General features: G+C 43.5%; 1 protein-coding gene and 1 long non-coding RNA gene across 4 annotated transcripts in view; both read right to left on the reverse strand.

Annotated features, from left to right (window-relative positions):
- cfap299 (cilia and flagella associated protein 299) overlaps positions 1-27,840 on the reverse strand; it is an 814,201-nt gene that overhangs the window by 737,878 nt on the left and 48,483 nt on the right. The gene's annotated exons all lie outside the window — the stretch shown is intronic.
- On the reverse strand, positions 3,357-17,739 carry LOC138758180 (uncharacterized). The gene is made up of 3 exons (XR_011354196.1): positions 17,357-17,739; positions 16,867-17,089; positions 3,357-3,432 (listed from the first exon to the last, which is right to left on the reverse strand). It is a non-coding gene; the product is annotated as an uncharacterized lncRNA (long non-coding RNA).

Raw genomic sequence — 27,840 nt, forward strand, 5'->3', positions numbered from 1 at the left:
TCATTTAACCCAGTACAGCCACTAGAGGGCATAGGTGGTGGTAGTTAAGAGTGGGGAGAAGCACCAAATGATCTTCGATTATAGCCAGACCACCAATAGGTTCCCCCTTATTGGATGCCTCCCCCACATAGCCGACATAGTGAACTAGATCGCCCTGTTTGATAGATCTGAAGTCAGCATATCACCAGATCCTAATCTGCCTGGAGGATGTTCCCACACAGCATTCCAGGCCAACGGCTGCCTCTATCACTTTCTGCCTCACTAATAGTGTGTCTTGTATTACAAAAGGAAATGGACCACATGCTGGATGACAATAAATTAAAAGCTACGTATCCCTATCTGGATAATGTCACCATCTGTGTCTACCCAAGAGGAACAAGACAAGAACCTGCAAATGTTTCTGGATACCGCAAGAACCCTAAACTTGTTCAGTACCTCACAGTTGGCCATACTGGAGTAAGTGGTTTCATTACCTCTGACCCCAAGTGCATGCACCACCTGCTGGAACTTCCACTGCCCCAGATCACCAAGGCAATAAAAAGATGCCTGGGGTTCTTCTCATACTATGCCCAGTGGATCCCCACCCTCTGGTTAAAAAAAAACACCTTTCCTCTATTGGCAGAGGTCCACGAGGCATTCAAAGGCATTAAAAGGAAGTTTGCTAAGTACATCTTGATGAATCCATCCCTCTGACTTTGCCCTGGCCGCCATGCTGAACCAAGCAGGAAGGCCCATAGCATTGTTTTCCTGAAGTATCCAGGACCACAAACTCAGGCACACAGCGAGTGAGAAGGAGACACAGACGTTAGTGGAGGCGATTTGCCACTGGAGACACTATTTGGCTGACAGACCCTTCAGAGAGTCATTGCTTGTATGTTTAACAATAAACAGTGGGGAAAAATCAAAAATGACAAGATCATGAGGTGGAGAATTGAAGTGTCCATCTTCAATTACAAGATCTTGTATCGGCCAGGGAAGCTCTGTCCAGGGGAACCTGTGCCAGGGCACAAATAGATCTCCAAGCTCTCTGATATCCTCTGCCACCCCAGGGTCACCAGGCTCTACCACTTTGTGAGGAACCACAACCTCCCCTATTCAGTGGGGGAGATCAGGGTCCTAACCAGTATTTGTTTGGTCTGCAAGTCACATTTATACCAGACGGAGAGAGGTTATCTAATCAAGGCTACTCGTCCCTTTGATCATCTCAGTGTGGACTTCAAGGGCCCCCTTCCATCCACAAATAGGAAGGTGTACTTCCTGAATATCGTGGAGGATCACTTCTGCTTCCCACTTGCAATCCTCTGCCCAGATATGTCCATGCCCACGGTCATTAAATCCCTCTGCAACCTCTTAACTTTGTTTGGATACTCCAGCTGCATTCACAGTGACGGGGGTCCTCCTTCATGAGTGAGGAACTGCATCAGTACTTCCTGTCCAAAGGGATAGCCACAAGAAGGACCACCAGTTTGAATCCCTGTGGGAACAGGCAGGTAGAAAGGTAAAATGGCACTATCTGGAAGGGAATACTCTTGGGCCTCAAGTCAAAAGATATGTCCGTCTCCCAATAGCAAGAGGTCCTGCTGGAAGCACTGCACATCATCAAGTCCCTACTCTGTACGGCCACGAACAGGAAAGAGTCAGAGGAGCTTGGTTCAGCATGGCGACCAGGGCAAAATCAGAGGGATGGATTCATCAAGATGTACTTGGCAAACTTCCTTTTAATGCCTTGTGGACCTTCATGAGAAACTGCTCCCCTTTCCTAGGAGGTTGGCATCGGGAACCACGCTGTCAGTCTAGCTGATGACCTCTGGGCCAGTGCTTCTCCGCTGCTGGTTGAGGAGGTGCACCTCTTGCATGCTAACCCCCAGAATACCCATATACAGTGGCCAGATGGACGGAAGACAGTGACCGTCTGGGACCTGGCTCAAGCAGGGGCTCTCACACGGGAGGTACACCCAAAAGCCCTTGTCAGTGACCAGCCGGCCCAAGGTATTGACCAGATAAAGGAGCTCTTACAACCACCACCATCACCATACTGCTACACTCAGCCCCTGAACTCTCAGCCCACCAGACGAGTCGCACACCGCAGGAGCCAATGATGACACCACCAGTGCTGTGGCGATCACATCAGCAGATAAAGCCACCAGACCATCTGAATCTATGAATTGGTATCACCTGCATGACCAGAGACAATGACAAGGGACACGTGCCACTTCATCCTGCAGGACATTATCCAAAAAGAAAGGGGTGAGGTGAAACACGGCAATGCAGGTAGGGGACATCACTGGGCTGCTCAGGCTGGCCCATCTCCCACCTGGCAACTCGTCCCCAGAGTTTCCCAATAAGGCTGAGAGCCCTAGTCTCATTCTTGAATTCCAGCTATGGATCTGGGCGAGAAGCATGCTGGAGGTTTCAGGATATTAAAGCTTGTGCTTCATGCTTCGTGTCTGTTTGTGGTCAATGATCACATTACAAAATCCCTAATCCCCCAATGATCACTGGATTGTACACCTCTGGTTTTCCCTTCCTGAAGTCAACAATTAGCTCCTTAGTTTTGGTGACACTGAGTGCAAGGTTGTTGTTGGTGCACCATTCAGCCAAGTTTTCAATCTCCCTACTGTATGCTGACTTACAGCCCCTTGATATACAATCTACTTCTGTGGTGTTATGTAGATGATGTTAGTGTCGTGCAGAGCCACATAGTCATTCATGTATAGCAAGTTCAGCAAGAGGCTAACAACACAGCTCTGTGCTGCTCTAGTACTGCTGGAGATTGTAGAGATGTTCTTACCAATCCTCATTGATTGTGGTCTGAAGGTGAGGAAATCCTGGATCCAATTACGCAGTTGGGTGTTGAGTCCCAGGTCTTGGATTTAGCTGGTTAATTTTGAGGTTTATAAATATAATCATAAGCTTTTATGAGGTTTATAAAACTATGCACTGCTTTGATGGGGTAGATAATCAGATTCTTCTTCCCTCTCTAGTTCACAGTAGAGTAGTGGAGGCTGCGTCATTAAATATATTTAAGACACAGATAGATTTTTGCATCATAGGAGATTAACGGTTCTACAGAAAAGTCTGGTAAGTGGACTGAGTGCAAGACCAGATCACCCATGATCTTATTAAATGGTGGAGCAGATTCAACGGGCCAGATGGCCTTCCGCTGTTCCCATTTCCTATCTTGGGGGAGATCCAAGGGGTCAGTTTTCCACATAGTGTGTAGTGAATATCTGTAATGAGGTGCCAGAGAAAGTGGTAGAGGGAGATGCAATTCAATGCTCAGAAGACATTTGGACAGGTTCTTGGAAAGCCATGTAAGGATAGGGGCCTAATAGAGGCAAATGAGATTAGAATAGATGGGCATCACAGTCACCGTGGAGAAGGTGGGCCAAAGTCACTTCTTTCTGTTCCATTCTATACTTCCATGAGGGACTGAAAAATAAAATGAACAGCAATGTAAAACATTTAAACTGTGTTTAAAGACCCCAAGAGGAATTAGTTCCTTAATAAAATAACATTAAACAGTAATAATTGAACAGCAATGAAGAAATGCCTAATGGAAAAAAATGGAAAGTCATGAAAGTGATATGCACTAAATTCATGGTCACTGGGGAATGGCATGGAAATGCTAAAAAAATTACTAGGAGAGAAGTAACAAAAAGAAGCAATTAGGAAACCAAATTGGAACATGTCAAGAATGTGTAAAAAAAATGTTTCAGCCACATTGTCAACTGCTAAAGGAAGTTAGTATAATATCAGAGAAATGGCAGAACGTTAAATGATTATATTGCATCATTATTTATCAGTGGGGGTACCTTAAGTAAAATTATAAATGAGAAAATTGCATTAAAATGAGTAAGAATATTAATAAAACAATACAAAGAATAAATTGTTTCCTACACATTGACTGATAATAATTATTTTATGGAAGGAATGAATGAAATTGCAAAAATCACAATTACGTTTATTTAATAAATGTATTAGAAAATGGATCAAAAATACTGGCAAAGAGTTGATAATACAACTACATTTTTAAAAAAAATGGAAAATGCTAACTTTATGATCTATACGCCATTCTTCTTAATATCCATACAAAGAAGAAATACTGATGATCTGCACTTCTTTCCACAGTCATTTTGAATAATTTGTGCAAAGAAGAAAACATAGTATTGCAGAGAAGGTTCAAGTTCAAATTCAAGTTTATTTATCATCCGATTGTACCAGTACATCCCATGAAACAGCATTCTCTGGTCCACGGTGGAAAACGTTGCAAACAAGCATAAGAAACATAACAAATACAAACAAATGATACATGTGTACACAGAACCTAATGTATATACAAATATTAAAATAAATATTATTAAGAAACACTAATGTTAAACATTGTGAAGGACTTCACACACCCCTCTTGTCAACTTTTTTTACTTTTTTGTCATCTGGAACGAGGTACCATAGCATTCAGGCCCACAATTCCAGATTGTGCTACAGTTTTTATCCACAAGCCATCAGGTTCCTGAATTCCTAGAACAAGTGTGCTAGTATGCCATGGTTTTGTTTTTCATGTGTTTTTTTTTATTGTGCTATGACTTATTAGTTCATTCCTATTCATGTAAATCTGCTCCATGGTCCTGGATAAACACTATCTCATATTTAGTTATGGTATGAACGATAAATAAAAATGACTTGACGAGTTATGGGAAGTTGTTTTAGCAATTCAACCATCATTTAGCAGTCTCGTGGAAAGAAGCTGTTCCTCAGCCTTGTGGTTCTGCCTCTAATACTTTGTATCTCTTTCTCGATGGGGGGAGCTGGAAGGTGCTATGTGCAGGGTGTTACTGGTTCTTGTAAATTTAATGAGGCCTCTTGAAACAACGAACCTGGTAAATTTCATCGATGAGGGAAGGGAGAATCCAATTATTGTCTCTGCCTCATTTCTTTGGCTTGGCTTCGCGGACGAAGATTTATGGAGGGGGTAAAAAGTCCACGTCAGCTGCAGACTCATTTGTGGCTGACAAGTCCGATGCGGAACAGGCAGACACGATTGCAGCGGTTGCAGGGGAAAATTGGTTGGTTGGGGATGGGTGTTGGGTTTTTCCTCCTTTGCCTTTTGTCAGTGAGGTAGGCTCTGCGGTCTTCTTCAAAGGAGGTTGCTGCCCGCCAAACTGTGAGGCGCCAAGATGCACAGTTTGAGGCGATATCAGCCCACTGGCGGTGGTCAATGTGGCAGGCACCAAGAGATTTCTTTAGGCAGTCCTTGTACCTTTTCTTTGGTGCACCTCTGTCACGGTGGCCAGTGGAGAGCTCGCCATATAACACGATCTTGGGAAGGCGATGGTCCTCCATTCTGGAGACGTGACCCATCCAGCGCAGCTGGATCTTCAGCAGCGTGGACTCGATGCTGTCGACCTCTGCCATCTCGAGTACTTCGACGTTAGGGATGTAAGCGCTCCAATGGATGTTGAGGATGGAGCGGAGACAACGCTGGTGGAAGCGTTCTAGGAGCCGTAGGTGGTGCCGGTAGAGGACCCATGATTCGGAGCCGAACAGGAGTGTGGGTATGACAACGGCTCTGTATACGCTTATCTTTGTGAGGTTTTTCAGTTGGTTGTTTTTCCAGACTCTTTTGTGTAGTCTTCCAAAGGCGCTATTTGCCTTGGCGAGTCTGTTGTCTATCTCATTGTCGATCCTTGCATCTGATGAAATGGTGCAGCCGAGATAGGTAAACTGGTTGACCGTTTTGAGTTTTGTGTGCCCGATGGAGATGTGGGGGGGCTGGTAATCATGGTGGGGAGCTGGCTGATGGAGGACCTCAGTTTTCTTCAGGCTGACTTCCAGGCCAAACATTTTGGCAGTTTCCGCAAAGCAGGACGTCAAGCGCTGAAGAGCTGGCTCTGAATGGGCAACTAAAGCGGCATCGTCTGCAAAGAGTAGTTCACGGACAAGTTTCTCTTGTGTCTTGGTGTGAGCTTGCAGGCGCCTCAGATTGAAGAGACTGCCATCCGTGCGGTACCGGATGTAAACAGCGTCTTCATTGTTGGGGTCTTTCATGGCTTGGTTCAGCATCATGCTGAAGAAGATTGAAAAGAGGGTTGGTTTCAGAACACAGCCTTGCTTCACGCCATTGTTAATGGAGAAGGGTTCAGAGAGCTCATTGCTGTATCTGACCCGACCTTGTTGGTTTTCGTGCAGTTGGATAATCATGTTGAGGAACTTTGGGGGACATCCGATGCGCTCTAGTATTTGCCAAAGCCCTTTCCTGCTCACGGTGTCGAAGGCTTTGGTGAGGTCAACAAAGGTGATGTAGAGTCCTTTGTTTTGTTCTCTGCATTTTTCTTGGAGCTGTCTGAGGGCAAAGACCATGTCAGTAGTTCCTCTGTTTGCGCGAAAGCCGCACTGTGATTCTGGGAGAATATTCTCGGCGACACTAGGTATTATTCTATTTAGTAGAATCCTAGCGAAGATTTTGCCTGCAATGGAGAGCAACGTGATTCCCCTGTAGTTTGAGCAGTCTGATTTCTCGCCTTTGTTTTTTATGGTACTGTAGATTAACATACGATCTGATGCTCGACAACAACCATCCACATTGTAACAAAGCTGGCCAGGTCACTCTCAATAGAGTTCCTGTAGAAAGTTAACAGAATGGTAGCCGATTGCTTTGTCCGCCACAGCCTTCCCAGGAAGCACTGACAATTGAGCTCTTGTATGTCCAGGATAGGTCACTTCTTAAGGGGACTCAAAGGAACTTGGTTCTCTTCACTACCGAGTAATTAATGTGTAGAGGAGGGTGGTCATCAACGTTCCCTCTAAAATTTAGTGGCCAGTGTGCGCAAAAATCTTACATTGTGCATTTTTTTCCCATGACAAAAGCAGGTGCGCACTGAATGCTTGTGCAAATGTAAACTTGAAATTGTTTCAAGATCATTTTGGCACAGCCGATCTCTTTAAAACTGTATTGGTATGTCTTAATATAATACAAGTACGATTGCATTCTACGAAGTAACGCATTTAGTTAAGGTCTATTCTATACTTCGAATTACTTTGTCCAGTTTGTCCTTCCAGTAAATAAAACATCAATGACAGAAATTAGTGATGTTCAAATGTGGTAATTGAAAAACCAACTAAATAGTTAACAGAAACAGTTAGCTAAGGGATTATTTTCAATAAGTATAATTATTAATTACTAAATTATTTTAGGTATAGTCACACTTTTTTTGAATTTTTTTCATTTGTCATAAATGTACATAGTTAAATCTTCAATATCACAATATATTAAACTTTTCATACAAAAAAAAAACAAAGAACCCCCCCCCCCAAAAATATAAATCCACACACCATCAGAGCTCACACTTATACTATCTATAAAAAATCTATGTGGGGAAGACACATCTGTTTCTATTGTAACAGCATCTGTTATTATAATTATTATAATTGGGCCCCTATATGGTCCAAATATGGCTGCTATATCTTAAAAAATATATCATACTTGTTTTTTTTTAAGTTTCTATGTAATTTTCTCCATAAGTATACAACTACTCATCTTCGCAGTCCACCATACTGTAAGGGAGAGTCAGACTTCCAAGTAGTTGTAATACACTTTTTAGCTACTGCTAAAGCTACTTTGACAACAGAAATTTAGAATTTTGTTAATTTATTACTTATTTTAATAAAGTTACCAAAAAGATAAAGCTCCGGGTCGCCTGCGAAGGCGACTCCTGCTAACCTTTTTAATATTTCAGCAATATCCTGCCAAAAAGGCCTTACCTTCACACACAACCATGTAACATGTAAAAACATTCCTGTTTCAATCCCATGTCTAAAATACAAATCCAATATTTCAGGTTTTGACCTATGAAGCTTCAGTGGCATAAGATATAATTGGTGTAGGAAGTTATACTGAACAAGTCCATATCTTACATTTATAATTGATGTTATACCATCCAATATCTTTCTTATATTATAACACCCAAGTCTGCCTCCTATCTCCCTCTTGACATCTGCAAACCTGGTTTTGCACTTTCACTCTGGAGAGCAAAATACATTTTTGTTATAAATTTAGGTGGATTCCCCAGCCAAATCATTCATTCCATTTCATTAATTTCAGGTGGGACCAATGCTGGCCCCATCTTTCTCTCATGAACAACCTTAGCTGGAGGAAGCAGAAGAAAGTTCCATTAGCTACTCCATATTTCTGTTTTTGTTGATCAAAAGACCTAAGAACTCCCTCAGCATAGCAATCTCCAATGTATCTTATTCCTTTGTCACACCAGGAGTTTAGCATTCTGTGACCTAGATTCATAGAAAGCATCACATTCTGACATAATGGTGCACTTAACGATATCCCTGCTTTTTTTTTCCCAATAATCTCATTGATTTCTTGCCACACTCAAATCATATGTATTAATATTGTATTACCGTCTTTTTTCTTATTGATTTAACGCTCCACTTATAAATAAAATATTTTGCTTCCCCTTCTCTCAGTGAGCACCATCCCATTTGAATCCAAGAGGGGAGATGCCTTCATCAATGAAGGATGAAAGGAATTTAGCTTGTGCAGCCAAATAGTACTTTTTGAAATCTGGTAACCTAAATTCCCCCAGCTTCTAATCCCACTGGCTGCGGGGTTTAGTGACGAGCCCCATGGATGCCAAACGCTCTCTTTTCTGTTTCCACAGAACGTCTGCTCGTGCTGCGACTTTCCGGGAGTCACTGAAGTCAGCTTCTGCCAGATGCAGTTGGATGTCCTCAGGCAGTTGATCCAGGAATGCCTGCTCAAATATGATGCAGGGCTTGTGTTTGCCCAGGAAGGCCAGCATCTACTTCATAAGAGCTGACAGGGGTCTGTCCCCTAGCCCATCCAGGTGGAGCAGACGTGCCCCTCTCTCACACCGTGAGTGCCTGAAGGTCTCAATAAGTAAGTCCTTGAAAGTAGTGTATACGCCCTCTGATGGGGTTTCTGGTCCAGGGTGCTCGCCACGTGGTAGTACTGGGTGGACTCTGCAATGATCTACCCGGATCTAGAACTATATCTCAGCATGGTTAATTCATCCAGAAGTTCAGCAGCTTGAGAGCAACTGCATGGACTGCTGCCGGTTCACTCATTATTGGGTTTAGATGCTGTCTAAACCGTCGGGGTCACCAATTGTAGCCACGTGCCACTCGAAGGAAGACACACATACACGTAGTGTAGTCTGGTTAAGCTCTGTGTTTTATTAGGAGCTCAGACCCGACTTTTATACTCGCTGTTTTCCCACCATTTCCTCCGTAACAATCCCTTCTTTCCTGCATGCTTTTGGGATCGCTGGCCTTTAAGCTGCCCTTGCCGTTCGCCCACCAGTTAGGTTGTTGGGGCCAGTGCCACTGTACGGGCTGCTGGCCTTTAGTTGTGCTCGCCACCCGGAGTGCCAGCTTGATCACCATGGCGAGGTGCTGCCACAGTATCTCAATTTTTTTTATTTTCCAAGAGTCTATACTTTTCTTGTAAACCTGTCCTTTGATATTCTTTCTTCAATTCTGTTATTTTCTTCTCCAAATCATCCACTTCCGCAGTATTGTCTCTTTTAAGATTTCTTGTATATGAAATAATTTTCCCTTTCAGATAAGCCTTAAGTGTATCCCATAGCAAAAAAAAACTGTTATCGATGAAAGTGAGATTTGTCACACAATATAGCTCTATCTGTCTCCTAATAAAGTCAAAAAAGTCTCCTCATAAACTCAACAATCTGCCATTAAAACGCCATCTATATACACTTTCTTGTTTTCTGATATCAAAATGGTTAAGGTTAATGAGAAATGGTCTGAGAGTAGTTTCGCCAAATACTCTGTTTTTATCACTCCACTTTTTAATTATGCAGACATTAAAAATAAATCAATCCTTGTATGTGAGTCCTGGACCCGTGAAGGATTTTGTAGCTTTTGCCCTCATTACCGTTCTCGCTGATTTATCAAATATCGGATCTAAACAAAAATTAAAAATGCCCTGACCAAAATATTTCACCTTCTCTCTGCTGTTTTGAAAAATACATACTTCATAAAGGCCTCAACGTCATAATTTGGAGCATAAATATTCATAAACATCCAGGATTTTGCATAAATCTTGCAATGTGCCATTACAAATTTTCCAGCTTGGTCAATCAATATATCTTCTACTCTTACAGGTATGTTGTTGGGCACTACCAGTTGCCCCAATAATCACAAGGGCAAAGACTGAGGGAAACGATAGGCTTTATTGTACATAAGACTTGAGCTCGCCCAGATCCAAGCTAGGGAAGTGCAGGGAAGGGAGAGATGGCTTGACCTTTATGGCCTGGGTCACAGGGGAGGAGTCCAAAGGAGAGTGTCATCAGGTGGTGGGCCAGCCCAAGCCTTTACCGGCCAATGAGTACATACAATCCATACCATTACATATGTTTTTATTAAAATCACTACTCCTCACTTTTGAAATAAAAGACAATATTATTTCCCCATCCATCCTCTTTTTAACTTAGCATGCTCTAATTTACTAAGATGTGTTTCCTGCAGCAAAACTACATCCGCCTTTAGTTTTTTTAAAGTGTGCCAAGACCCTTTTTCTTGTCACCCTCCCATTCAACCCATTAACATTGAGACTAATAAAGTGATTTTACCCCTTTAAAAAACACATATAGTGCCCCTGCTCTGATGGTGATGTAAACAAGAAACCATGAAGCCCGTGAAGAAACTCCAGAGAATCTTCTGAAGAAGAACCCCTCCCTTTAGTGCCATCTTGTAAAAATGCTCCTCTGCTGGCACCATTACCCTGCTACTAATTTTGCCGTTCTCGCTTTTTCTTGAGATCCCTGTGCAATTTGCAATAATATTCACCTTTAGTAATAACTAAAAGACAATTTTAAAAAATACAACTTTTCCTTAGTCCCATTATAAACATTCTTCTCTGTGTTCTTATCTAATGTCTTTTGTCTTCTCATAATCTTCGTACAAATTTCTCTGCATCTTTCTTAGACTTGAAAAAACACCAATTTCCCTCTGCTACTTCAACCTTAAGTTTTCCAGGGTACAGCATCAAATATCTCATTTTTTTTAAACCACAATTTTCTTTTTACATCATCAAACTCCTTCCTTTGCTTGCTGAAACTTGGGCTAAAGTCTTGAAAGAATAGCACCCTTCCGCGGTCGATCTCAAGGGGGCCACTATGTTGTTTAGAATAATCAAATGCTACTCCTAAAATTGCTTCCAGATCCCAGTAGCTTAAAAGACTACTAGGACTGCTCGTGGTCACTGCCTCTCAGGTCTTCTGAGACTGAGGGTCCAAGGAGTCCTTTCTATTATAGCTTCTCATTAAATTTATTTTCTCCCAACACTCATGGGATCATCCATTCAAAGAAGCTCACTGGATTGTTCCCTTCGGTCCCCTCCTTCAATCTAATAATCCAAAGTTTGTTGCATATGCTAAAGTTTTCCATGTGGTCGATCTTGTCCAGCAGCATTTGCCTGTCTAAATCCACTTTTTCACATCATCTTCTAAAGCTTTCAGCTTTTCTTATGTTGTAACGAGGTTGACTTCCACTTGGCACATTCAATTCAATGTCATCAATTGCCTTTGAGAGTTTACCCATCTTCTCTGACATTTTTAATTGCATTTTCCACACTCCCAAGATCTCCAACTTTTCCAGGATTGTATTTATATCTTCCGCAACCCCCCTCCCCAACCCCCACTAGCATGGCTGGGTTCAGCTGGTCTCGAGGCAGATCTTGTGCCACTCCCTTTCAGGCTTGCACTCAATGATTCCAGCAGTCTGGGTGCCTCTTCAGATTTAATTTCTTGCAGACTTGGTTTATTGCTAGTCATTTTGAATATACACAGTGGAAAATTCTTGAATCTAAACTTTCAAATCGTCTTTTTATCACTCTTCATGAAGAGCTCATTCAAGATCTGCCTAGATCCTTCACATGACCACGCCCCCTAAGAAACTCACCTTTAGTACGCACATTAATTTCCTTTGTGCGCTGGTTGCAGAACGGGTGTGCGCGTGCACATGTGCACAGCTTCGAGGAAACAGTGTGGTCATCCCTGGTACTCCTGAACATGTTCATGAGAGAAAAATGGGCCAGCGTTGGTCCCACCTGAAATTAGTGAAATGGAATGAATGATTTGGCTGGGGAACCCACCTAAATTTATAACAAAAATGTATTTTGCTCTCCAGAGTGAAAGGGCAAAACCAGGTTTGCAGCTGTCAAGAGGGAGATAGGAGGCAGACTTGGGTGTTATAATATAAGAAAGATATTGGATGGTATAACATTTTTAAAGGTTGGCATGATTGAAGTCACCACCAAAATCATGCAACCGTCAGGATGGGATATCGGGGCTTTACAGGTGGCATGCTTCACACTCATCTGCTGAAGGTGGAATATAAACTGCAGTAATCAGCATGGTGTTGAACTCCCTGGACAGGTAGAAGGGTCTGCATTTCACCATCAGGTACTCCATCTCTGCTGAGGAGAAGGCCTTTATAACAGAGATACCTGAGCACTAGTTCTCACTGATGTAAATGCATAGACGCCCTCCTCAAATCTTGTCAGAAGCAGCAGCGTCTCTGTCTGCCCTGAAGGAAACAAGACCATCTAGCTGGATCACTGAGTCTTGAATGGAGTCCTGGGCCACGTTTCTGTAATCAGCCGAGCACAACAGCCCTTGCTGTTCTTTCTGGTTCAGATGCAGCCTCAGGTCATCCATTTTCTTCATTTCCAAGTAATATCATCAGAATTGTGGGTCTGACTAGGTTATCTCTCAGTCAAACCCTGTTACTGGCTTCTTTGCTGGGCTTCTGCCTTCTTGCACAGTGCTTCCGATGGCCTCCCTCCCTCGCACATCAAGCTATCCACTCCATTGAATAAATATATGCAAAGAGCCAGTTCACTACTCTGTTTAAGTATTAAGGCTTTTAGATGTTCCTTTCATTTTGTGGTTCCTAAAATGTGAAGTTTCTTTCTATCTACTCTTCCAATTATTTTGAATATCACAAAGCAATCAACACTTTAAATTCCAGAAAATACATCAGTTCCTATAACATTTTGAGTTCAGAGATCATTCCATTAAATCTACACTGCCAACTTACATTAATATATAATGTTCAGAAATGTTTAACTGCTGAATTACTGAATTGTTCTGATCTGCAGCTTGCTATCTGCACCAAATCTTTCTATCCCTTTGTATTCTGATTCCCCACATCAAAAATTCAGTATTCCATTTTTATTATTGCTTACTTTCCAGTCCTTTCCATGAAATTGTGATGATCTCTAGACACAGACACCGACCTTTAAGGTTCTTTGGAGTTCCACAGTCCAAGCAAAACCTGCTCAGTTCTGTCTTTTTAATGACCAGCAGTGATGCTTGCATGAGTGCAGAGAAGGAAGGTTATTTCTCACAGTATTGCCTATTCCACTAATTAACATTGCTTTGTAAATTGATCAACTGGTACCGACTGTCTGTTAGCTGAGTAATTATAAATTTTGTGAATAGTTGAAATCCACACAATTCATACCTGATCTATTTGAGTATCAGTCACGACCTTGTGCCTCTCTATCAACTTTTCTGCATGGCCAATAAATAGCCCTCAATCTCACAAGTTTTAAATTTAATCAGCAGTTTCATGTGAGGGACTTGATTAAATGTCCTTCAAGTGTTCAAAATAAATAAATTTGTCTAGGAACTGGCTTGCATCAATTTTTAATGTTTTACTTTTTTAGTTATATCCTGTACTCATGCTACATTAGGTACTATTCAAACAGGATTGAGAAAATGATTATTAATTGAGTGCAACTGTCTTGGGATATTTTACATCCAGGAACAAATGCAAAAACCTAACAGGACCACAGTGAATTGTTGACAATTTTCTATGCATCAATCAGGGTAGGGCTGGAGTCAAGCCTTCACAAAATATTCCCCATGGCAACCAGTTAGCAATAATGTATTTTATGGCTGCAAAAGAGAAGAAAAGGGAGAGGAAGAGAGCTTCAGACTTTTGAAAGACATGCTGGTGATTGAGATAAATGCCAGAAGCGAGGTCCTGGTATTAGGGATGACATTTAAGAAGATTATTACCGGAGATAGCTTGAGTTGTCTCCCCCTGGAGGCAGAACCTCTCAACAATGGAACAAAATTTCAAAAGTTTCACAATTTCATGAGGAGATAAGGAGAATTCAACAGGTTAAAAAGACAGACTCACTTAGCCACAGATACACTACTTTGCATATTCCTAGCAATCAAGGATAAATACCTTTGACCCCAGTCTGTGAGTTAAGGGATCAATAATATGGTCAATGTGAGAAACATAGGCTGTTCCACAAATGCAGCAGGAATTTAGTACTTTTATGGGGTGTTATGCTCCTTTTATTTATTAAAAAAATAGTTTGCTATGGGAACTCGGCATCAGACAATATCGGTGATGGTAAAGAGATAATTGATGTTTCAGGTCAAGACCCTGTAACATGATTATTTCATGGATTCAAAATTCCCAACTTCATCCTGAATGCCGATTTTCCACTTTGTGCGGCCATGAGTTACAGATCCCCAATAATCAGTGAGAATATTGCACTTGTTTAAGGAGATTTTGAATCCTTGATATATCTTTATAGAATTCAGAATCTTTTTTTGCACCTGCATCAAATATCCTGATGTAATGGCATAAATAATTTTTCCATAAATCTGCATTCCAAGCAGAATAAAGCAGGAATGCATCATTAAGGTCAGTGAACCGGGAAGATATTTCCTCCTTTTGGAATTAACAACAATTTACACCTGCATGCCAAACTGCATGAGTTTTTCAAGCTTTGTTGGGACCAAGGTAAACTGCCTCAGGATCTTCGTGATGCCACCATCATCACCCTGTACAAAAACAAAGGCGAGAAATCAGACTGCTCAAACTACAGGGGAATCACGTTGCTCTCCATTGCAGGCAAAATCTTCGCTAGGATTCTACTAAATAGAATAATACCTAGTGTCGCCGAGAATATTCTCCCAGAATCACAGTGCGGCTTTCGCGCAAACAGAGGAACCACTGACATGGTCTTTGCCCTCAGACAGCTCCAAGAAAAGTGCAGAGAACAAAACAAAGGACTCTACATCACCTTTGTTGACCTCACCAAAGCCTTCGACACCGTGAGCAGGAAAGGGCTTTGGCAAATACTAGAGCGCATCGGATGTCCCCCAAAGTTCCTCAACATGATTATCCAACTGCACGAAAACCAACAAGGTCGGGTCAGATACAGCAATGAGCTCTCTGAACCCTTCTCCATTAACAATGGCGTGAAGCAAGGCTGTGTTCTCGCACCAACCCTCTTTTCAATCTTCTTCAGCATGATGCTGAACCAAGCCATGAAAGACCCCAACAATGAAGACGCTGTTTACATCCGGTACCGCACGGATGGCAGTCTCTTCAATCTGAGGCGCCTGCAAGCTCACACCAAGACACAAGAGAAACTTGTCCGTGAACTACTCTTTGCAGATGATGCCGCTTTAGTTGCCCATTCAGAGCCAGCTCTTCAGCGCTTGACGTCCTGCTTTGCGGAAACTGCCAAAATGTTTGGCCTGGAAGTCAGCCTGAAGAAAACTGAGGTCCTCCATCAGCCAGCTCCCCACCATGACTACCAGCCCCCCCACATCTCCATCGGGCACACAAAACTCAAAACGGTCAACCAGTTTACCTATCTCGGCTGCACCATTTCATCAGATGCAAGGATCGACAATGAGATAGACAACAGACTCGCCAAGGCAAATAGCGCCTTTGGAAGACTACACAAAAGAGTCTGGAAAAACAACCAACTGAAAAACCTCACAAAGATAAGCGTATACAGAGCCGTTGTCATACCCACACTCCTGTTCGGCTCCGAATCATGGGTCCTCTACCGGCACCACCTACGGCTCCTAGAACGCTTCCACCAGCGTTGTCTCCGCTCCATCCTCAACATCCATTGGAGCGCTCACACCCCTAACGTCGAGGTACTCGAGATGGCAGAGGTCGACAGCATCGAGTCCACGCTGCTGAAGATCCAGCTGCGCTGGATGGGTCACGTCTCCAGAATGGAGGACCATCGCCTTCCCAAGATCGTGTTATATGGCGAGCTCTCCACTGGCCACCGTGACAGAGGTGCACCAAAGAAAAGGTACAAGGACTGCCTAAAGAAATCTCTTGGTGCCTGCCACATTGACCACCGCCAGTGGGCTGATAACGCCTCAAACCGTGCATCTTGGCGCCTCACAGTTTGGCGGGCAGCAGCCTCCTTTGAAGAAGACCGCAGAGCCCACCTCACTGACAAAAGGCAAAGGAGGAAAAACCCAACACCCAACCAACCAATTTTCCCTTGCAACCGCTGCAACCGTGTCTGCCTGTCCCGCATCGGACTGGTCAGCCACAAACGAGCCTGCAGCTGACGTGGACTTTTTACCCCCTCCATAAATCTTCGTCCGCGAAGCCAAGCCAAAGACACCAAGATTACTTCTGCACTTCTGTCATCATCATGGGATTGTACAAAAAAAGTCCTCTTAGGTCCAAAAATCCGCATGCAGAAAGTGATGAAAGTTAACAGAATAATTCATGTAATTAGAGATAGTGTGCACAATTCAAGCATGAGCAATTAGCAATGTATTCCTGTTTAAGCAATCTAAACAGCTTCAAAATACATTAAAAATGTAATTACTGTTATGCAATTATGAACTTATACAGTACAATACCACATATCCGAAACACTTGTTCAGTTTTTATTGGTTTTCTGAACAAAACCCAAAAACACCACAGCAGCATCAGCAGAATACTTGTATCAGCAGTTAAACAACAGCAAAAGACATGACATTACAAGTGGAAAATTCACATGAAATAATGTTTACTACGTACCAAAAAACTTGATCTCTGCCTCCAGTCCCTGACACTTCCCAACCACCGTTGCCGGTCCCCGACATGGTCGCCGCTCCTGCCCAGGAGCCCAAGGTCCCCACTCCAGCCCAGAAACCCGAGGTGACTACTTCGATGCAAATTGCACCGCAACCATTGTTGAGAACGGAGTTGCTGTTGCCGACTCCGGCTGCAGCCTGTAACGTCGATAAAAGTTCACACTCTTCTGGAGGGAGAACAAATGGTTTTATTAGCTTACAACACAGGTAGGGTTCATGAACAGGCTTCTGAGGGGTTCTGGGTTAAGGTGGGAAACCAGGGTTACGTACAGGCCCCCAGGGGAGGAGCCGATAGGCGAGACCAGTGGTTAGTACAGGACACTTCTAGTGAATCCCAGTTCACTACATTTACCCCTTTCTTCAGAATTAAGGGTCTGTGAATGAAGAGAACGAGGATCAGAAGCCGGTAATAGACACAGAAGAGAAATATTTACCGTATTATTTATTTACAGATTCAGGCGGTCCGGGGGTCTGGAGATCCTGGTGGAGCCTTGGGAGCCTTGGGCTCCTTGGATCTCCTGGTCCACCTGTGATGGAAGGGCAGTGGGCTGGGGCTCCAGTTTGACGATAGAGGGGGGTTCACTCTCCTTCTGAACTGGGTCCCCTGAGGCCCTGAGGGGGAAAAAAAAAACTTGGTAGCTCATGAGACACCTGAAGCAATGGACCCTCAGTTCCGGCTGGTGCCAGATCCCTGATGGAGAGGGTGTCCTCCTTGCCATCCAGGTACTCCACGTAGGCATATGTGGGATTGGCATGGAGCAATTTCACCCATTCCACCAGGGGGTCAGTCTTGCTGCTCCTCACTTGCTCCTTGAGAAGGACCGAACCAGGCTGGGAGTGTAGTCCCTGATGCCGACTTTCTGTTGAATGTAAACATGAGCTCTTGAGGAGTAGCATTGGTCACAGTGCAGAGAAGTGACCGAATTGAGTGGAGCGCGATGGGCAGGACATCCTGCCAGCGTGAGTCTGGAAGGCCTCTTTGCTTCAAGGCAAGTTTGACAGCTTTCCAGCTCGTGGAGTTCTCTTTTTCAACCAGCCCGTTCCCCCGGGGGTTGTAACTGGTAGTCCTGCTGGATGTGATGCCCATCACCAGCAGGTACTGACGCAGTTCGTCACTCATGAAGGCTGAGTCCCAGTCGCTATGAATATAGCCGGGATACCCGAACAGGATGAAAATAACGAATGAGGAGGATGTGTCTAGGCACGGGATGGCAAACAGGAAGCAGGAGTACTCATCGATGACCGAGAGAAAGTAGCTGTTCCCATTCGTGGTGGGGAGAGGCCCCTTAAAACTGATGCTGAGCCGTTTGAAGGGCCTGGATGATATAATCAGGTGCGTTTTCACGAGGCGATAAAAGTGCAGCTTGCACTCAGTGCAGACCTGGCATGACCTGGTCATTTCTCTGACATCTTCTATTGAGTAGGGCAAATTGCAGGACTTGACAAATTGTGCCATGTGGATGACCCCTGGAAGACAGAGCACATTGTGTACGGTCTGCAGTTGACCAGAGTGTACGGAGGCACAGCATCCCCAGGACAAGGCATCTGTAGGACCATTAAGGGCCCCTGGTCGGTAGGTGATGTCAAAACTGTAGGTGGAGAGTTCGATACTCCACCTAGCAATTTTGTCATTCTTGATTTTGCCCATCTTAGCATTGCTGAACATGAATGCAACAGAGCGCTGATCCATGAGGAGCGTAAATCTTCTTGCAGCCAGGTAGTGCTTCCAGTGCCTTATGGCTTCTACAATGGCCTGAGCCTCCTTTTCCACAGATGGGTTCCGGAGCTTGTGGCCTTGAAGCGTCCGTGAGAAAAAGGCAGCCGGCCTGCCCACCTGATTGAGGGTAGCAGCCAGGGCCACGTCCGAAGTGTCACTTACCACTTGGAAAGCTACATTTTCGTCTACTGTGTGCATGACAGCTTTTGCAATGTAACTTTGGAGGAAATCAAAAGCTGTCTGGGCTTTGGCCGTAAGGGGGAACATGGTGACCTTTAAGAGGGAACAAACCTTGCTGGCGTATTGAGGGACCCACTGGGAGTAATGTAAGAAAAATCCCAGGTGTTTCCTCAAAGCCTTTGTGGTTCTTGGCAGGGGAAGCTCTAACAGGGGGCGCATCCTATCAGGGTTAAGGCCAATGACGCCATTCTCCACCACGTAGCCAAGGATAACTAGTCATGTAGTCCTGAATACACACTTGTCAGAATTATAAGTGAGATTCAGGGCTCTCACCACATGGAGAAAGCTCTGGAGATTGGCGTCATGGTCTTCCATAGTGTGGCCACAGATGGTGACATTATCAAGGTTGGGGAAGGTAGCCTTCAACCCATACTCATCCATCATTCTGTCCACCTGTCACTGGAAGATAGAGACCCCATTGGTAATGGCAAAAGGGACCCTCCAGAACTGATAGAGTCGACCTTGGGCTCAAATGCCGTATAAGGGCAATCCTCGGAATGAATTGGCAGCTGGCGATAAGCAGCTTTCAGGTCAATGGTCGAATAAACCCAATATTGCACAATATCGTTCACCATATCCAAAATGTGAGGAAAGGGGTATGCATCCAGGACTGTGTATTTATTAATTATTTGGCTATAGTTAATCAATAACCTGGACATGTTTTCCCCCTTTACTACCACCACTTGCGCTCTCCACGACCTGATGCTGGGTCCATTGATACCCTCCTCCAGCAGGGGCTGGGTCTCCATCTTTATAGACTCCCCGTCTGCCACACTGTACCTCCTGCTCTTGGAGGCAATGGGCTTTCAGTCAGCAGATGGGTTTGGGAACAGAGGCAGAGGTTGTTCAGCGTGGAGAGGCAAGTGGGTTCTGGTTTTGAGGGCCCTCCGTTCTGAATCATAACTGAAGGAAGGGGACCAGAAAACTCCAAGGTCACCTTGTAAGGTTACACAGGAAGTCCAGACCCAACAGTACTGAAGCACACAATTCATCTAAATGTACATCCAAAATTTACAAAATTTCTCTCCTTCAAGTAACAAATGAACTGTACAATGTTTCTGTTCACACACCAAATGGGACTGGGACGCAAGGAAGATTTGGTAATTAGAGGGGTTCATTTTTAAGGTATATTTTTGCATAGTCGTAGTCTATGAAACTTTCTGTGGAACCTTTGTCAATCAGGCACTTGGTTGAATGTCCATTTACCTTCATCTTCACATTGAGTTACTGAGCTGGTGAGATCTATTCTGGTCGAGGACCAGCGATGCCACATTGCAGGAAACATCGTATTCTTCCCTCAACTCAAGTGGCCCCCTCCATCCTGAGTCTCCATCGCAGATGCAACAAGTAGTCATCAATCGACTCTCTGGGCCCTTGGCGGCATAGGGTGTGCCGGTGCCTCACTAGGACCTCATTTGGGGCATTAATGTAGCGGGCCTTCAGAACTTTGATGGCGGCCTTGTGTGTCAGGCAGTCTCAGACGACTGGGTACCCCTACGTCCCTACCCTCGAGATGAGTGCCGACCTCTGTAGCTCGTCTGTGTGGAAGAGCTCCCTGGTCGCTTTCAGGTAGGCCTGGAAGCAGGCTAGCCAATATGCGAACTCCTCAGCTGCGTCGGGGGACTGGGGGGGTCTATTAACAGTGTACTGGGCTTGAGCAACACCTCCATTCTTGTTTGTAAGCTAATAAAATAGTAGCGTAGTTAAAACCTCACACTTGACTGGAGAGAGAACTAACACTTTTATTAGCTTTCAACACAGGTAGGGTTCATAAACAGGCTTCGGAGGGGTTCTGGGTTTAGGCGGGAAACCAGGATTATATACGGGACCCCGGGAGAGGAGCCAGGAGGCGGGACCAGTCGTTAGAACTGCACACTTCTAGTGAATCCCAGTTCACTACATAGCCAATGCTGAAGGCATGGACCCAGCTCCATTTGGCATCTTCCTAGCCAGAAGCAAAGATTTTGATTTTTTTTTACTGTTATTGTAATTAAACTGGCACCATCAGAGGCCCACATGGGCAAGTCAGGTGTTAATTTTTTTTCCACTGTGACGTCATGTTGGTGTTAAAAAAAAGATTTGGTTTTTGGATCTTTTCATGTTTTGGAACTTCAGATATGGGGTACTCGACCTATACTTAAATTAAACCTCACCATTAAAAAGTAGCCATAAATGTCTGAAACTGTAAATTGCTGAATGAATTTACTTAGAGAAAAATATCAATAATTAATGACATTGGAGTTTTCCACAAATATACTGTAAATATGCTAAGTTATAATTCTATTAATAAAAGCTTATTTGTAGTTTTTTTAAATGTCTTGTACTTGTATCCTTATGCAATACACTCCAATGTACCAACTGCATTTCCAATTGCTTGCTGTACCCATATGTCAACTTTTAATCATTCACATACAAGGTCACCAAGGCTTCTCCAAACACACCTTTTGATCTCTATGAAAATAAAATCTATTTTTCTACCAAAACATCTTTCACATCATATTCCATCTGCTGTTAATTCAGTTAACCAGACTGAAACTCTTTTGTATCCTCCGCACAACACAAATTGCCTCCCAAATTTGCATCACCATGTTAGGTCTGCTTTGACCAATCACAGATCTAGATTGTGAACAGTGGAGATTCTAGCATTGATTCTAAAGACTTCTCGTTAGTCTTCTAATGCAAAAATGACTCCTTTTACCTACTCTCTTTCCATCCCTTTATGCAAAGAATGAAAAAACAATGCAGATTGACTATCAATGACATCAGGACATCACAAAACAAATTGCAAGTAATTAAGTACAAAAGATGCAATATTGTTGGCTCTCCACTCAGCTCTGGATCACCTCAAAAAAAAGCAATTCGTACATACGGCTGCTCTTTCTAGACTATAGCTCAGCCTTCAATAACATTATTCCCTCAGTGCTATCAAGAAGCTACAAATTCTAGGCCTCCGTACCTCTCTTTGCAACTGGATCCTCGACTTTCTCATCAGTACGAATTGCAAACAATGTCTCCTCCTCACAGATTATCAACACAGGCGCTCCCCAAGGATGCGTGCTCAGGCCACAGCTCTACTCATTATACACCCATAATTGGGTGGCCAGGCACAATTCCAATGCTCTCTACAATTTTGCTGATGACATAATTGCCATTTATGATTCTGCCAACAACTGTGAAGAAGCATACAGGAGGGAGATAGATTGAATGGTGTATGTGCTACCAAACAACTACATGGGACAAGGATCTGTAATTAATAGGCTTTAATCACCTTTAGATATCAGCACATCTTACATGTTGCTGGCCCGCTTCAGGGGCAAGCCAGCCCATAAGCACATAATTCAATGTATACACAGTGGTAGCACCACAGTTTAATGACAAAAACCTTGCACTCAATGTCAGCAAAAACAAGATGATTATGGGCTTCCTTCTGAAGTCAGGGGAACACTACCCAGCCCTCATCAAGGACTCAATAATGGAGAGGGTCAAGAACTCCAAATGCCGAGGTGTCATCATCCCCGGTATTCTGTCCTAGAATCTCTGTGCTGATACAATCACAAAGAAGGCTCGCCAGCAGCTATACTTTCTGAGGTGTTTGAAAAGATTCAGTATGTCACTGCAGACTCTCAAAAACTTCAATGAACCAAAGACACTGCCTTTCTTTTCGTTCACTATTATTTAAATTTATTTTATAGTAATGTTGTAAGATGATTATAATATGAATGTTTGCTCTATGATGCTACCGCAAACACCGCATTTCATGACTTGTTCATGAGAATAAATTCCAATTAAAGGCATTGTTATAAGTACAATCTGACATTCTTAAAGTGATTACATAATGCAATCACTTTAATTCAGCTGTAATAATTCAGCTATCCCTCTTGATCAAGTGATATTTTGGATGCATATTTCTGAAGTAAACAAAGTTAACACAAAGCAAGGTATTAGCAGTTTATATTGAAATTCAACAGAAGCAAAAAGAAATGCCAGAAAGGTATAGCAGATCAGGCAACATCAAAAATATAAGAGACCAGAATAGTACTTCAGAACTGAAATACAATGTTTTCAACAGGAGTACCATACCTGAGTGCAGTTCTATGGATGCATGCTGCTTTCAAATTCCTTGACCAGGATATCATTTTTGTGTATGTCTAAACGATTCCAGGCAGCTACAGGTACATGATCCTTTATCCGGACTTCTAAAATCCGGAAAGCTCCAAAATCCAGTAAGTGGGGAGAGAGGTGCCCGGCGCTTGGGGGAGGGGGCCGAGGGACCGGCGCTTGCAGGAGGCAGCCGGCGCTTGGGGGAGGCGGCCGAGGGACCGGCACTTGGGGGAGGAGGCCAGCGCTTGGGGGAAGCGGACGAGGGACTGGTGCTTGGGGGAGGCGGCTGGGGGACCGGCGCTTGGGGGAGGAGGCCAGCACTTGGGGGAGGCGGACGAGTGACTGGTGCTTGGGGGAGGCGGCTGGGGGGCCGGCGCTTAGGGGAGGCAGCCGAGGGACCGGCACTTGGGGGAGGCGGCCGGGTGACTGGAAGGGGGTGGGGGTGGATATGGCAGCACAATTCGGGTGGGCTTTCCGAAGAAAGAGAAGCAAAAGAGAGTCCCCCAGAATCACCAAGTGTCCATTGATTCACCTCCAGCATTTCTGCAGCCTCCACAGCCAGAAAGAGTTCAGTCCAAACCAATGGCAAATCAAGCTCCAGATCTGAATCTCTGAAACAATCAGGAACCCTTCAGCACCATCTCACATCCGGTTCCAATACCTGGTACCCCTTCAGCCAGTTTCAAGCCAGTTTCCAGCAGTCCACAGCCCGGTGTGAGTCTCCCAACAGCAGTCGCTAGCAGCCCACAGCTTCCGTGGGTTCCTCGTCTCGAGTCACCAGCAGCCCGGCACATGCATTGGTCTTTCAGTGACAGAGCTCCCTCACTAGTCTGCAACCATGGTCACCGACCCGTGGGTCATCTCCTCTGCTTCTCCTCAGATGGGGGGCCGGTCTCCCCATTTTCTGCAATCCGTCAAGGCTAGTGCCGATCAGAGGCACCGCCATCTTGGGCAAGGACCCCATGGTTGAGGGATTTTAAATAAAACTGTCATTGGCTCTTTGAATGGGCTGTTCAAAATCTATGCAGAGCTGACGGCAGTTGACTGAGCAGTTGGACCCTGTGGGAGCACTGTATCTCCACTCCTCACTCCCCGTGGGTCCACACCAGTGGCAGCACTGCCAATATAGTCAGGTGGCCAAATCCAGTCCTGAATTTAAGCTGTTGCACAACATGCTACCACAGAATACAAGCAAGGCAGCTGAAGAGCTTGAGTATTGTGATAAACTAGGAATGACTGCAAACAAGAAATTAAAACCCAAAAGGATCATTCATCAGAAAAATTAATAATTAGATTTTAAGTACTTGATAAATTGGGAAATTCAACAAATTGAGCAATTGTCCTGGGTAAACTTGTACCTCTCACTTTGTTCGTTTTAGATTGGTCACCGTATTTGAGCTACCGAAAGAAAATAGACACACACACGCCGAGAGCAGTTCAGTTTATACAAATGTTTATTACAAATTCAAAAGCTGATGCAGGCAACTGCATCCTGGGCCTCATGGTGGAATTTAGATGTGTCTACTCATTCATATGCATCCTGGGCCTCATGGTGGAAATTAGATTATGTCTTCCTATTCAACTGCATCCCTTCTTGCATAAGCTGGTCTAAATCCTCCATTACAAGAATGAAGTACAATATTTTGACATGGCATCATTCAGACCATCAAAGACAATGAGATCAGAAATGACAGTAATGTCAGTAGTGAAATTTTCTACAATATACAAGCCCCTCCCAACTATACTTATCAACGCCTGGACTGCCGAGGCAAGGCAACGACTGCACACTTGTAGTAGGTTGACAGGGCGCCGGTAGTAGCTTCTCCACCTCCCCCGACCGGGACATTGGCTGGACTTTAGAAGTTCTTCTTCTTGCTGAGAGATGTTGCCACCTCTAGGAGAGTCTCAAACTTCAGCAGTGGGACCATGGCTTATATTACTCAAAAATTGTTTACTCATAGCTTATCTCTTTGAATAAATGATTTAATTATCTTCAAGGTCTCCTGACAGTCTGCGACCAACAAAAGGCAACTGCATCCTGGGCCTCATGGTGGAATTTAGATGTGTCTACTCATTCATATGCATCCTGGGCCTCATGGTGGAAATTAGATTATGTCTTCCTATTCAACTGCATCCCTTCTTGCATAAGCTGGTCTAAATCCTCCATTACAAGAATGAAGTACAATATTTTGACATGGCATCATTCAGGCCATCAAAGACAATGAGATCAGAAATGACAGTAATGTCAGTAGTGAAATTTTCTCCTCTAAAATAACAAATAAATATTGCAAGATATCCATAACAAAATATTAACCACAATTTTATACATTAGCTTAGTTGTTCTGACATTCAATCATTCACAAGAAAATATATTATTAGTTTATGATAAAATAATATTGATTTCATTATATGTGACTGCTTGGCCAATAAAATCAAACAAATGAACTTTCCAAACACAGTTCCACATTCAGTCAAGACAAAAAAAATTGATAAGCATTGTTGGAACCAAGGGGTTAAGTAATCATGGAAAATATGCCTATGTACTATTCATTATGTATTCATTAATCCATTACTATGTAACAATTTACTATTTACTTCAATTATACTGTTTAAGGGAAATATTAATGCAACAAATACAATGTTTTCAACAGGAGTACCATACCTGAGTGCAGTTCTATGGATGCATGCTGCTTTCAAATTCCTTGACCAGGATATCATTTTTGTGTATGTCTAAACGATTCCAGGCAGCTACAGGTACATGATCCTTTATCCGGACTTCTAAAATCCGGAAAGCTCCAAAATCCAGTAAGTGGGGAGAGAGGTGCCCGGCGCTTGGGGGAGGGGGCCGAGGGACAACCACAGTATGTAGAAAAGTTGGCTGATTATAGTATGTGTAGAATTTGCTGCCTCCAAATACAAAGAGAGAAAATACTTTCATCCCCAAGGTTACACTGCTAATTGTAAAGCACACATGGGAGAAACAGGATAGCATATAGAAGTTAGACAGGATGAGGTTGGAGGAACCATAGGGACAGTGATTTATTCTGAAACAGGCCAATGTCAGGAAGATAGTGGATTGCAAGGATAAGTGATAAGAGTACCATGACTGAGAATGTCAGAGACAAACAAAATGGATAAACCAATTTAGTAGGAATGATAAGTCATAAGGGTACACAGGAGCTGTTGATTAGAACAGAAGACTATGGCCAGATGAGAACAAAGAAATAATTAGAAATATCTGGGGTACGAATTGACTTCTGATCAAAACAACAGGATGTTCTGGCCTTGGGGATTAAGATAGGAGGTCTACACCATCGATAAATGCAGAGCAGGAAATTGCTTGAGATAAATTTTATGCAAGGAGTTTATCAAAGAAAGCCAACTCATGGTCAATGTAACAATGTTGATCTATACAAACAGAAGAGACTGGACAGTAGGAGTCAGTCTTGGGGAATAGCTCACTGAGCAGGTGACCTATGAACTAACGACTGAACCAGAGTTCTGTTAAGCTTTATTCTTGTACTATGTAATCAATTGATTGTGAAACCAAATACCTTCTCCTATCACCATTCAACGAGCACGCTGGACTCAGACGACACATAGACCAAATTGAGGGTAGGGTAAAGCCAGAGTCCGACAGCATCAACAAATCACCTCTGCAGATTTCTCAATATCTGCTGTATGGGTACTTTTTCCTGCCCTCGTGGTTTTTGGCAATGGTCCTCCAATGGCCAGAGGAAAGCTGCATATTTGCATTGGAGAAAGTTGCAAAAAACTCAAGAAGTTCTGGGCCCAGAAAAGAGAGATGTATTGGTGAGAGCACTGCAATACTCTGTACGATGCTCCTATCAACCCAGAATGCCAAGCTGTGTGAAAGTCATAAGATGTATGATTTGCTTGAAATGGTGGTTAAAGTATGTGTATATGTGTATTTGTCACCTCACTGACAAAAGGCAAAGGAGGAAAAACCCAACACCCAACCCCAACCAACCATTTTTCCCCTGCAGCCGCTGCAACCGTGTCTGCCTGTCCCGCATCGGACTTGTCAGCCACAAACGAGCCTGCAGCTGACGTGGACTTTTACCCCCTCCATAAATCTTCGTCCGCGAAGCCAAGCCAAAGATATGGTGAGACATTTGAGTGTCTGTTAACAGTCATGATTGATAATGTTTATTAATGTCCACAGCACTTGTTCAAACTCTACATGAAAAAAAAAGCAATGTTTATTTGAGATTAAAGAGATCATGCTGGTTTCGGAGATCAATTGTACCGCTTTGTAAATCCATAGTGTTTCCTTTTCCTACATTAGAAATGGACATTGTTGTACAAGTCATATTGCTTCAAAATGTATCTGTCAGTTAGCACATTAAGGCAAAATTGTGCTATTGATCTTAAAGGTGTCTTCATGAGCAAGTCCCAGACCAGCATAAGGAACAGTAGTTCTTAATTACTTTAAGGCTTTCATTTGTCCTCTCTTGACTCCACCCCACACACAAACACCACTTCATGATAGTTGCTTGACCCCAATCTATCAATTACTGACCTACTCCACATTCTTGATCACCCAACATATTTGCCCTGACACTGATCATCATAACATCCCACTCACCATTCTTTGCCCTGTTTCTAATCAACAATCATCCCCCTAAACTTCCTCTTCCCCTTTACCCATCTCCTCTGGTTTGCATCTCTCCTAACCTCAGTGAAAAAAGCCTAATTATATTTACTCTATCAAGACCCATCATAATTTTGTTTCCCTCCATCAAATCTCCCCTCATTCTTCTCCATCCAAGGAGGATAACCTGTTTAACCTTCTCTAACTAATTTCCTCAAGTTCTATCCTAGTAAATCTTCTCTGCA

This window comes from Narcine bancroftii, chromosome 3 (assembly GCF_036971445.1).
Source record: "Narcine bancroftii isolate sNarBan1 chromosome 3, sNarBan1.hap1, whole genome shotgun sequence".
Lineage (NCBI taxonomy): Eukaryota > Metazoa > Chordata > Chondrichthyes > Torpediniformes > Narcinidae > Narcine > Narcine bancroftii.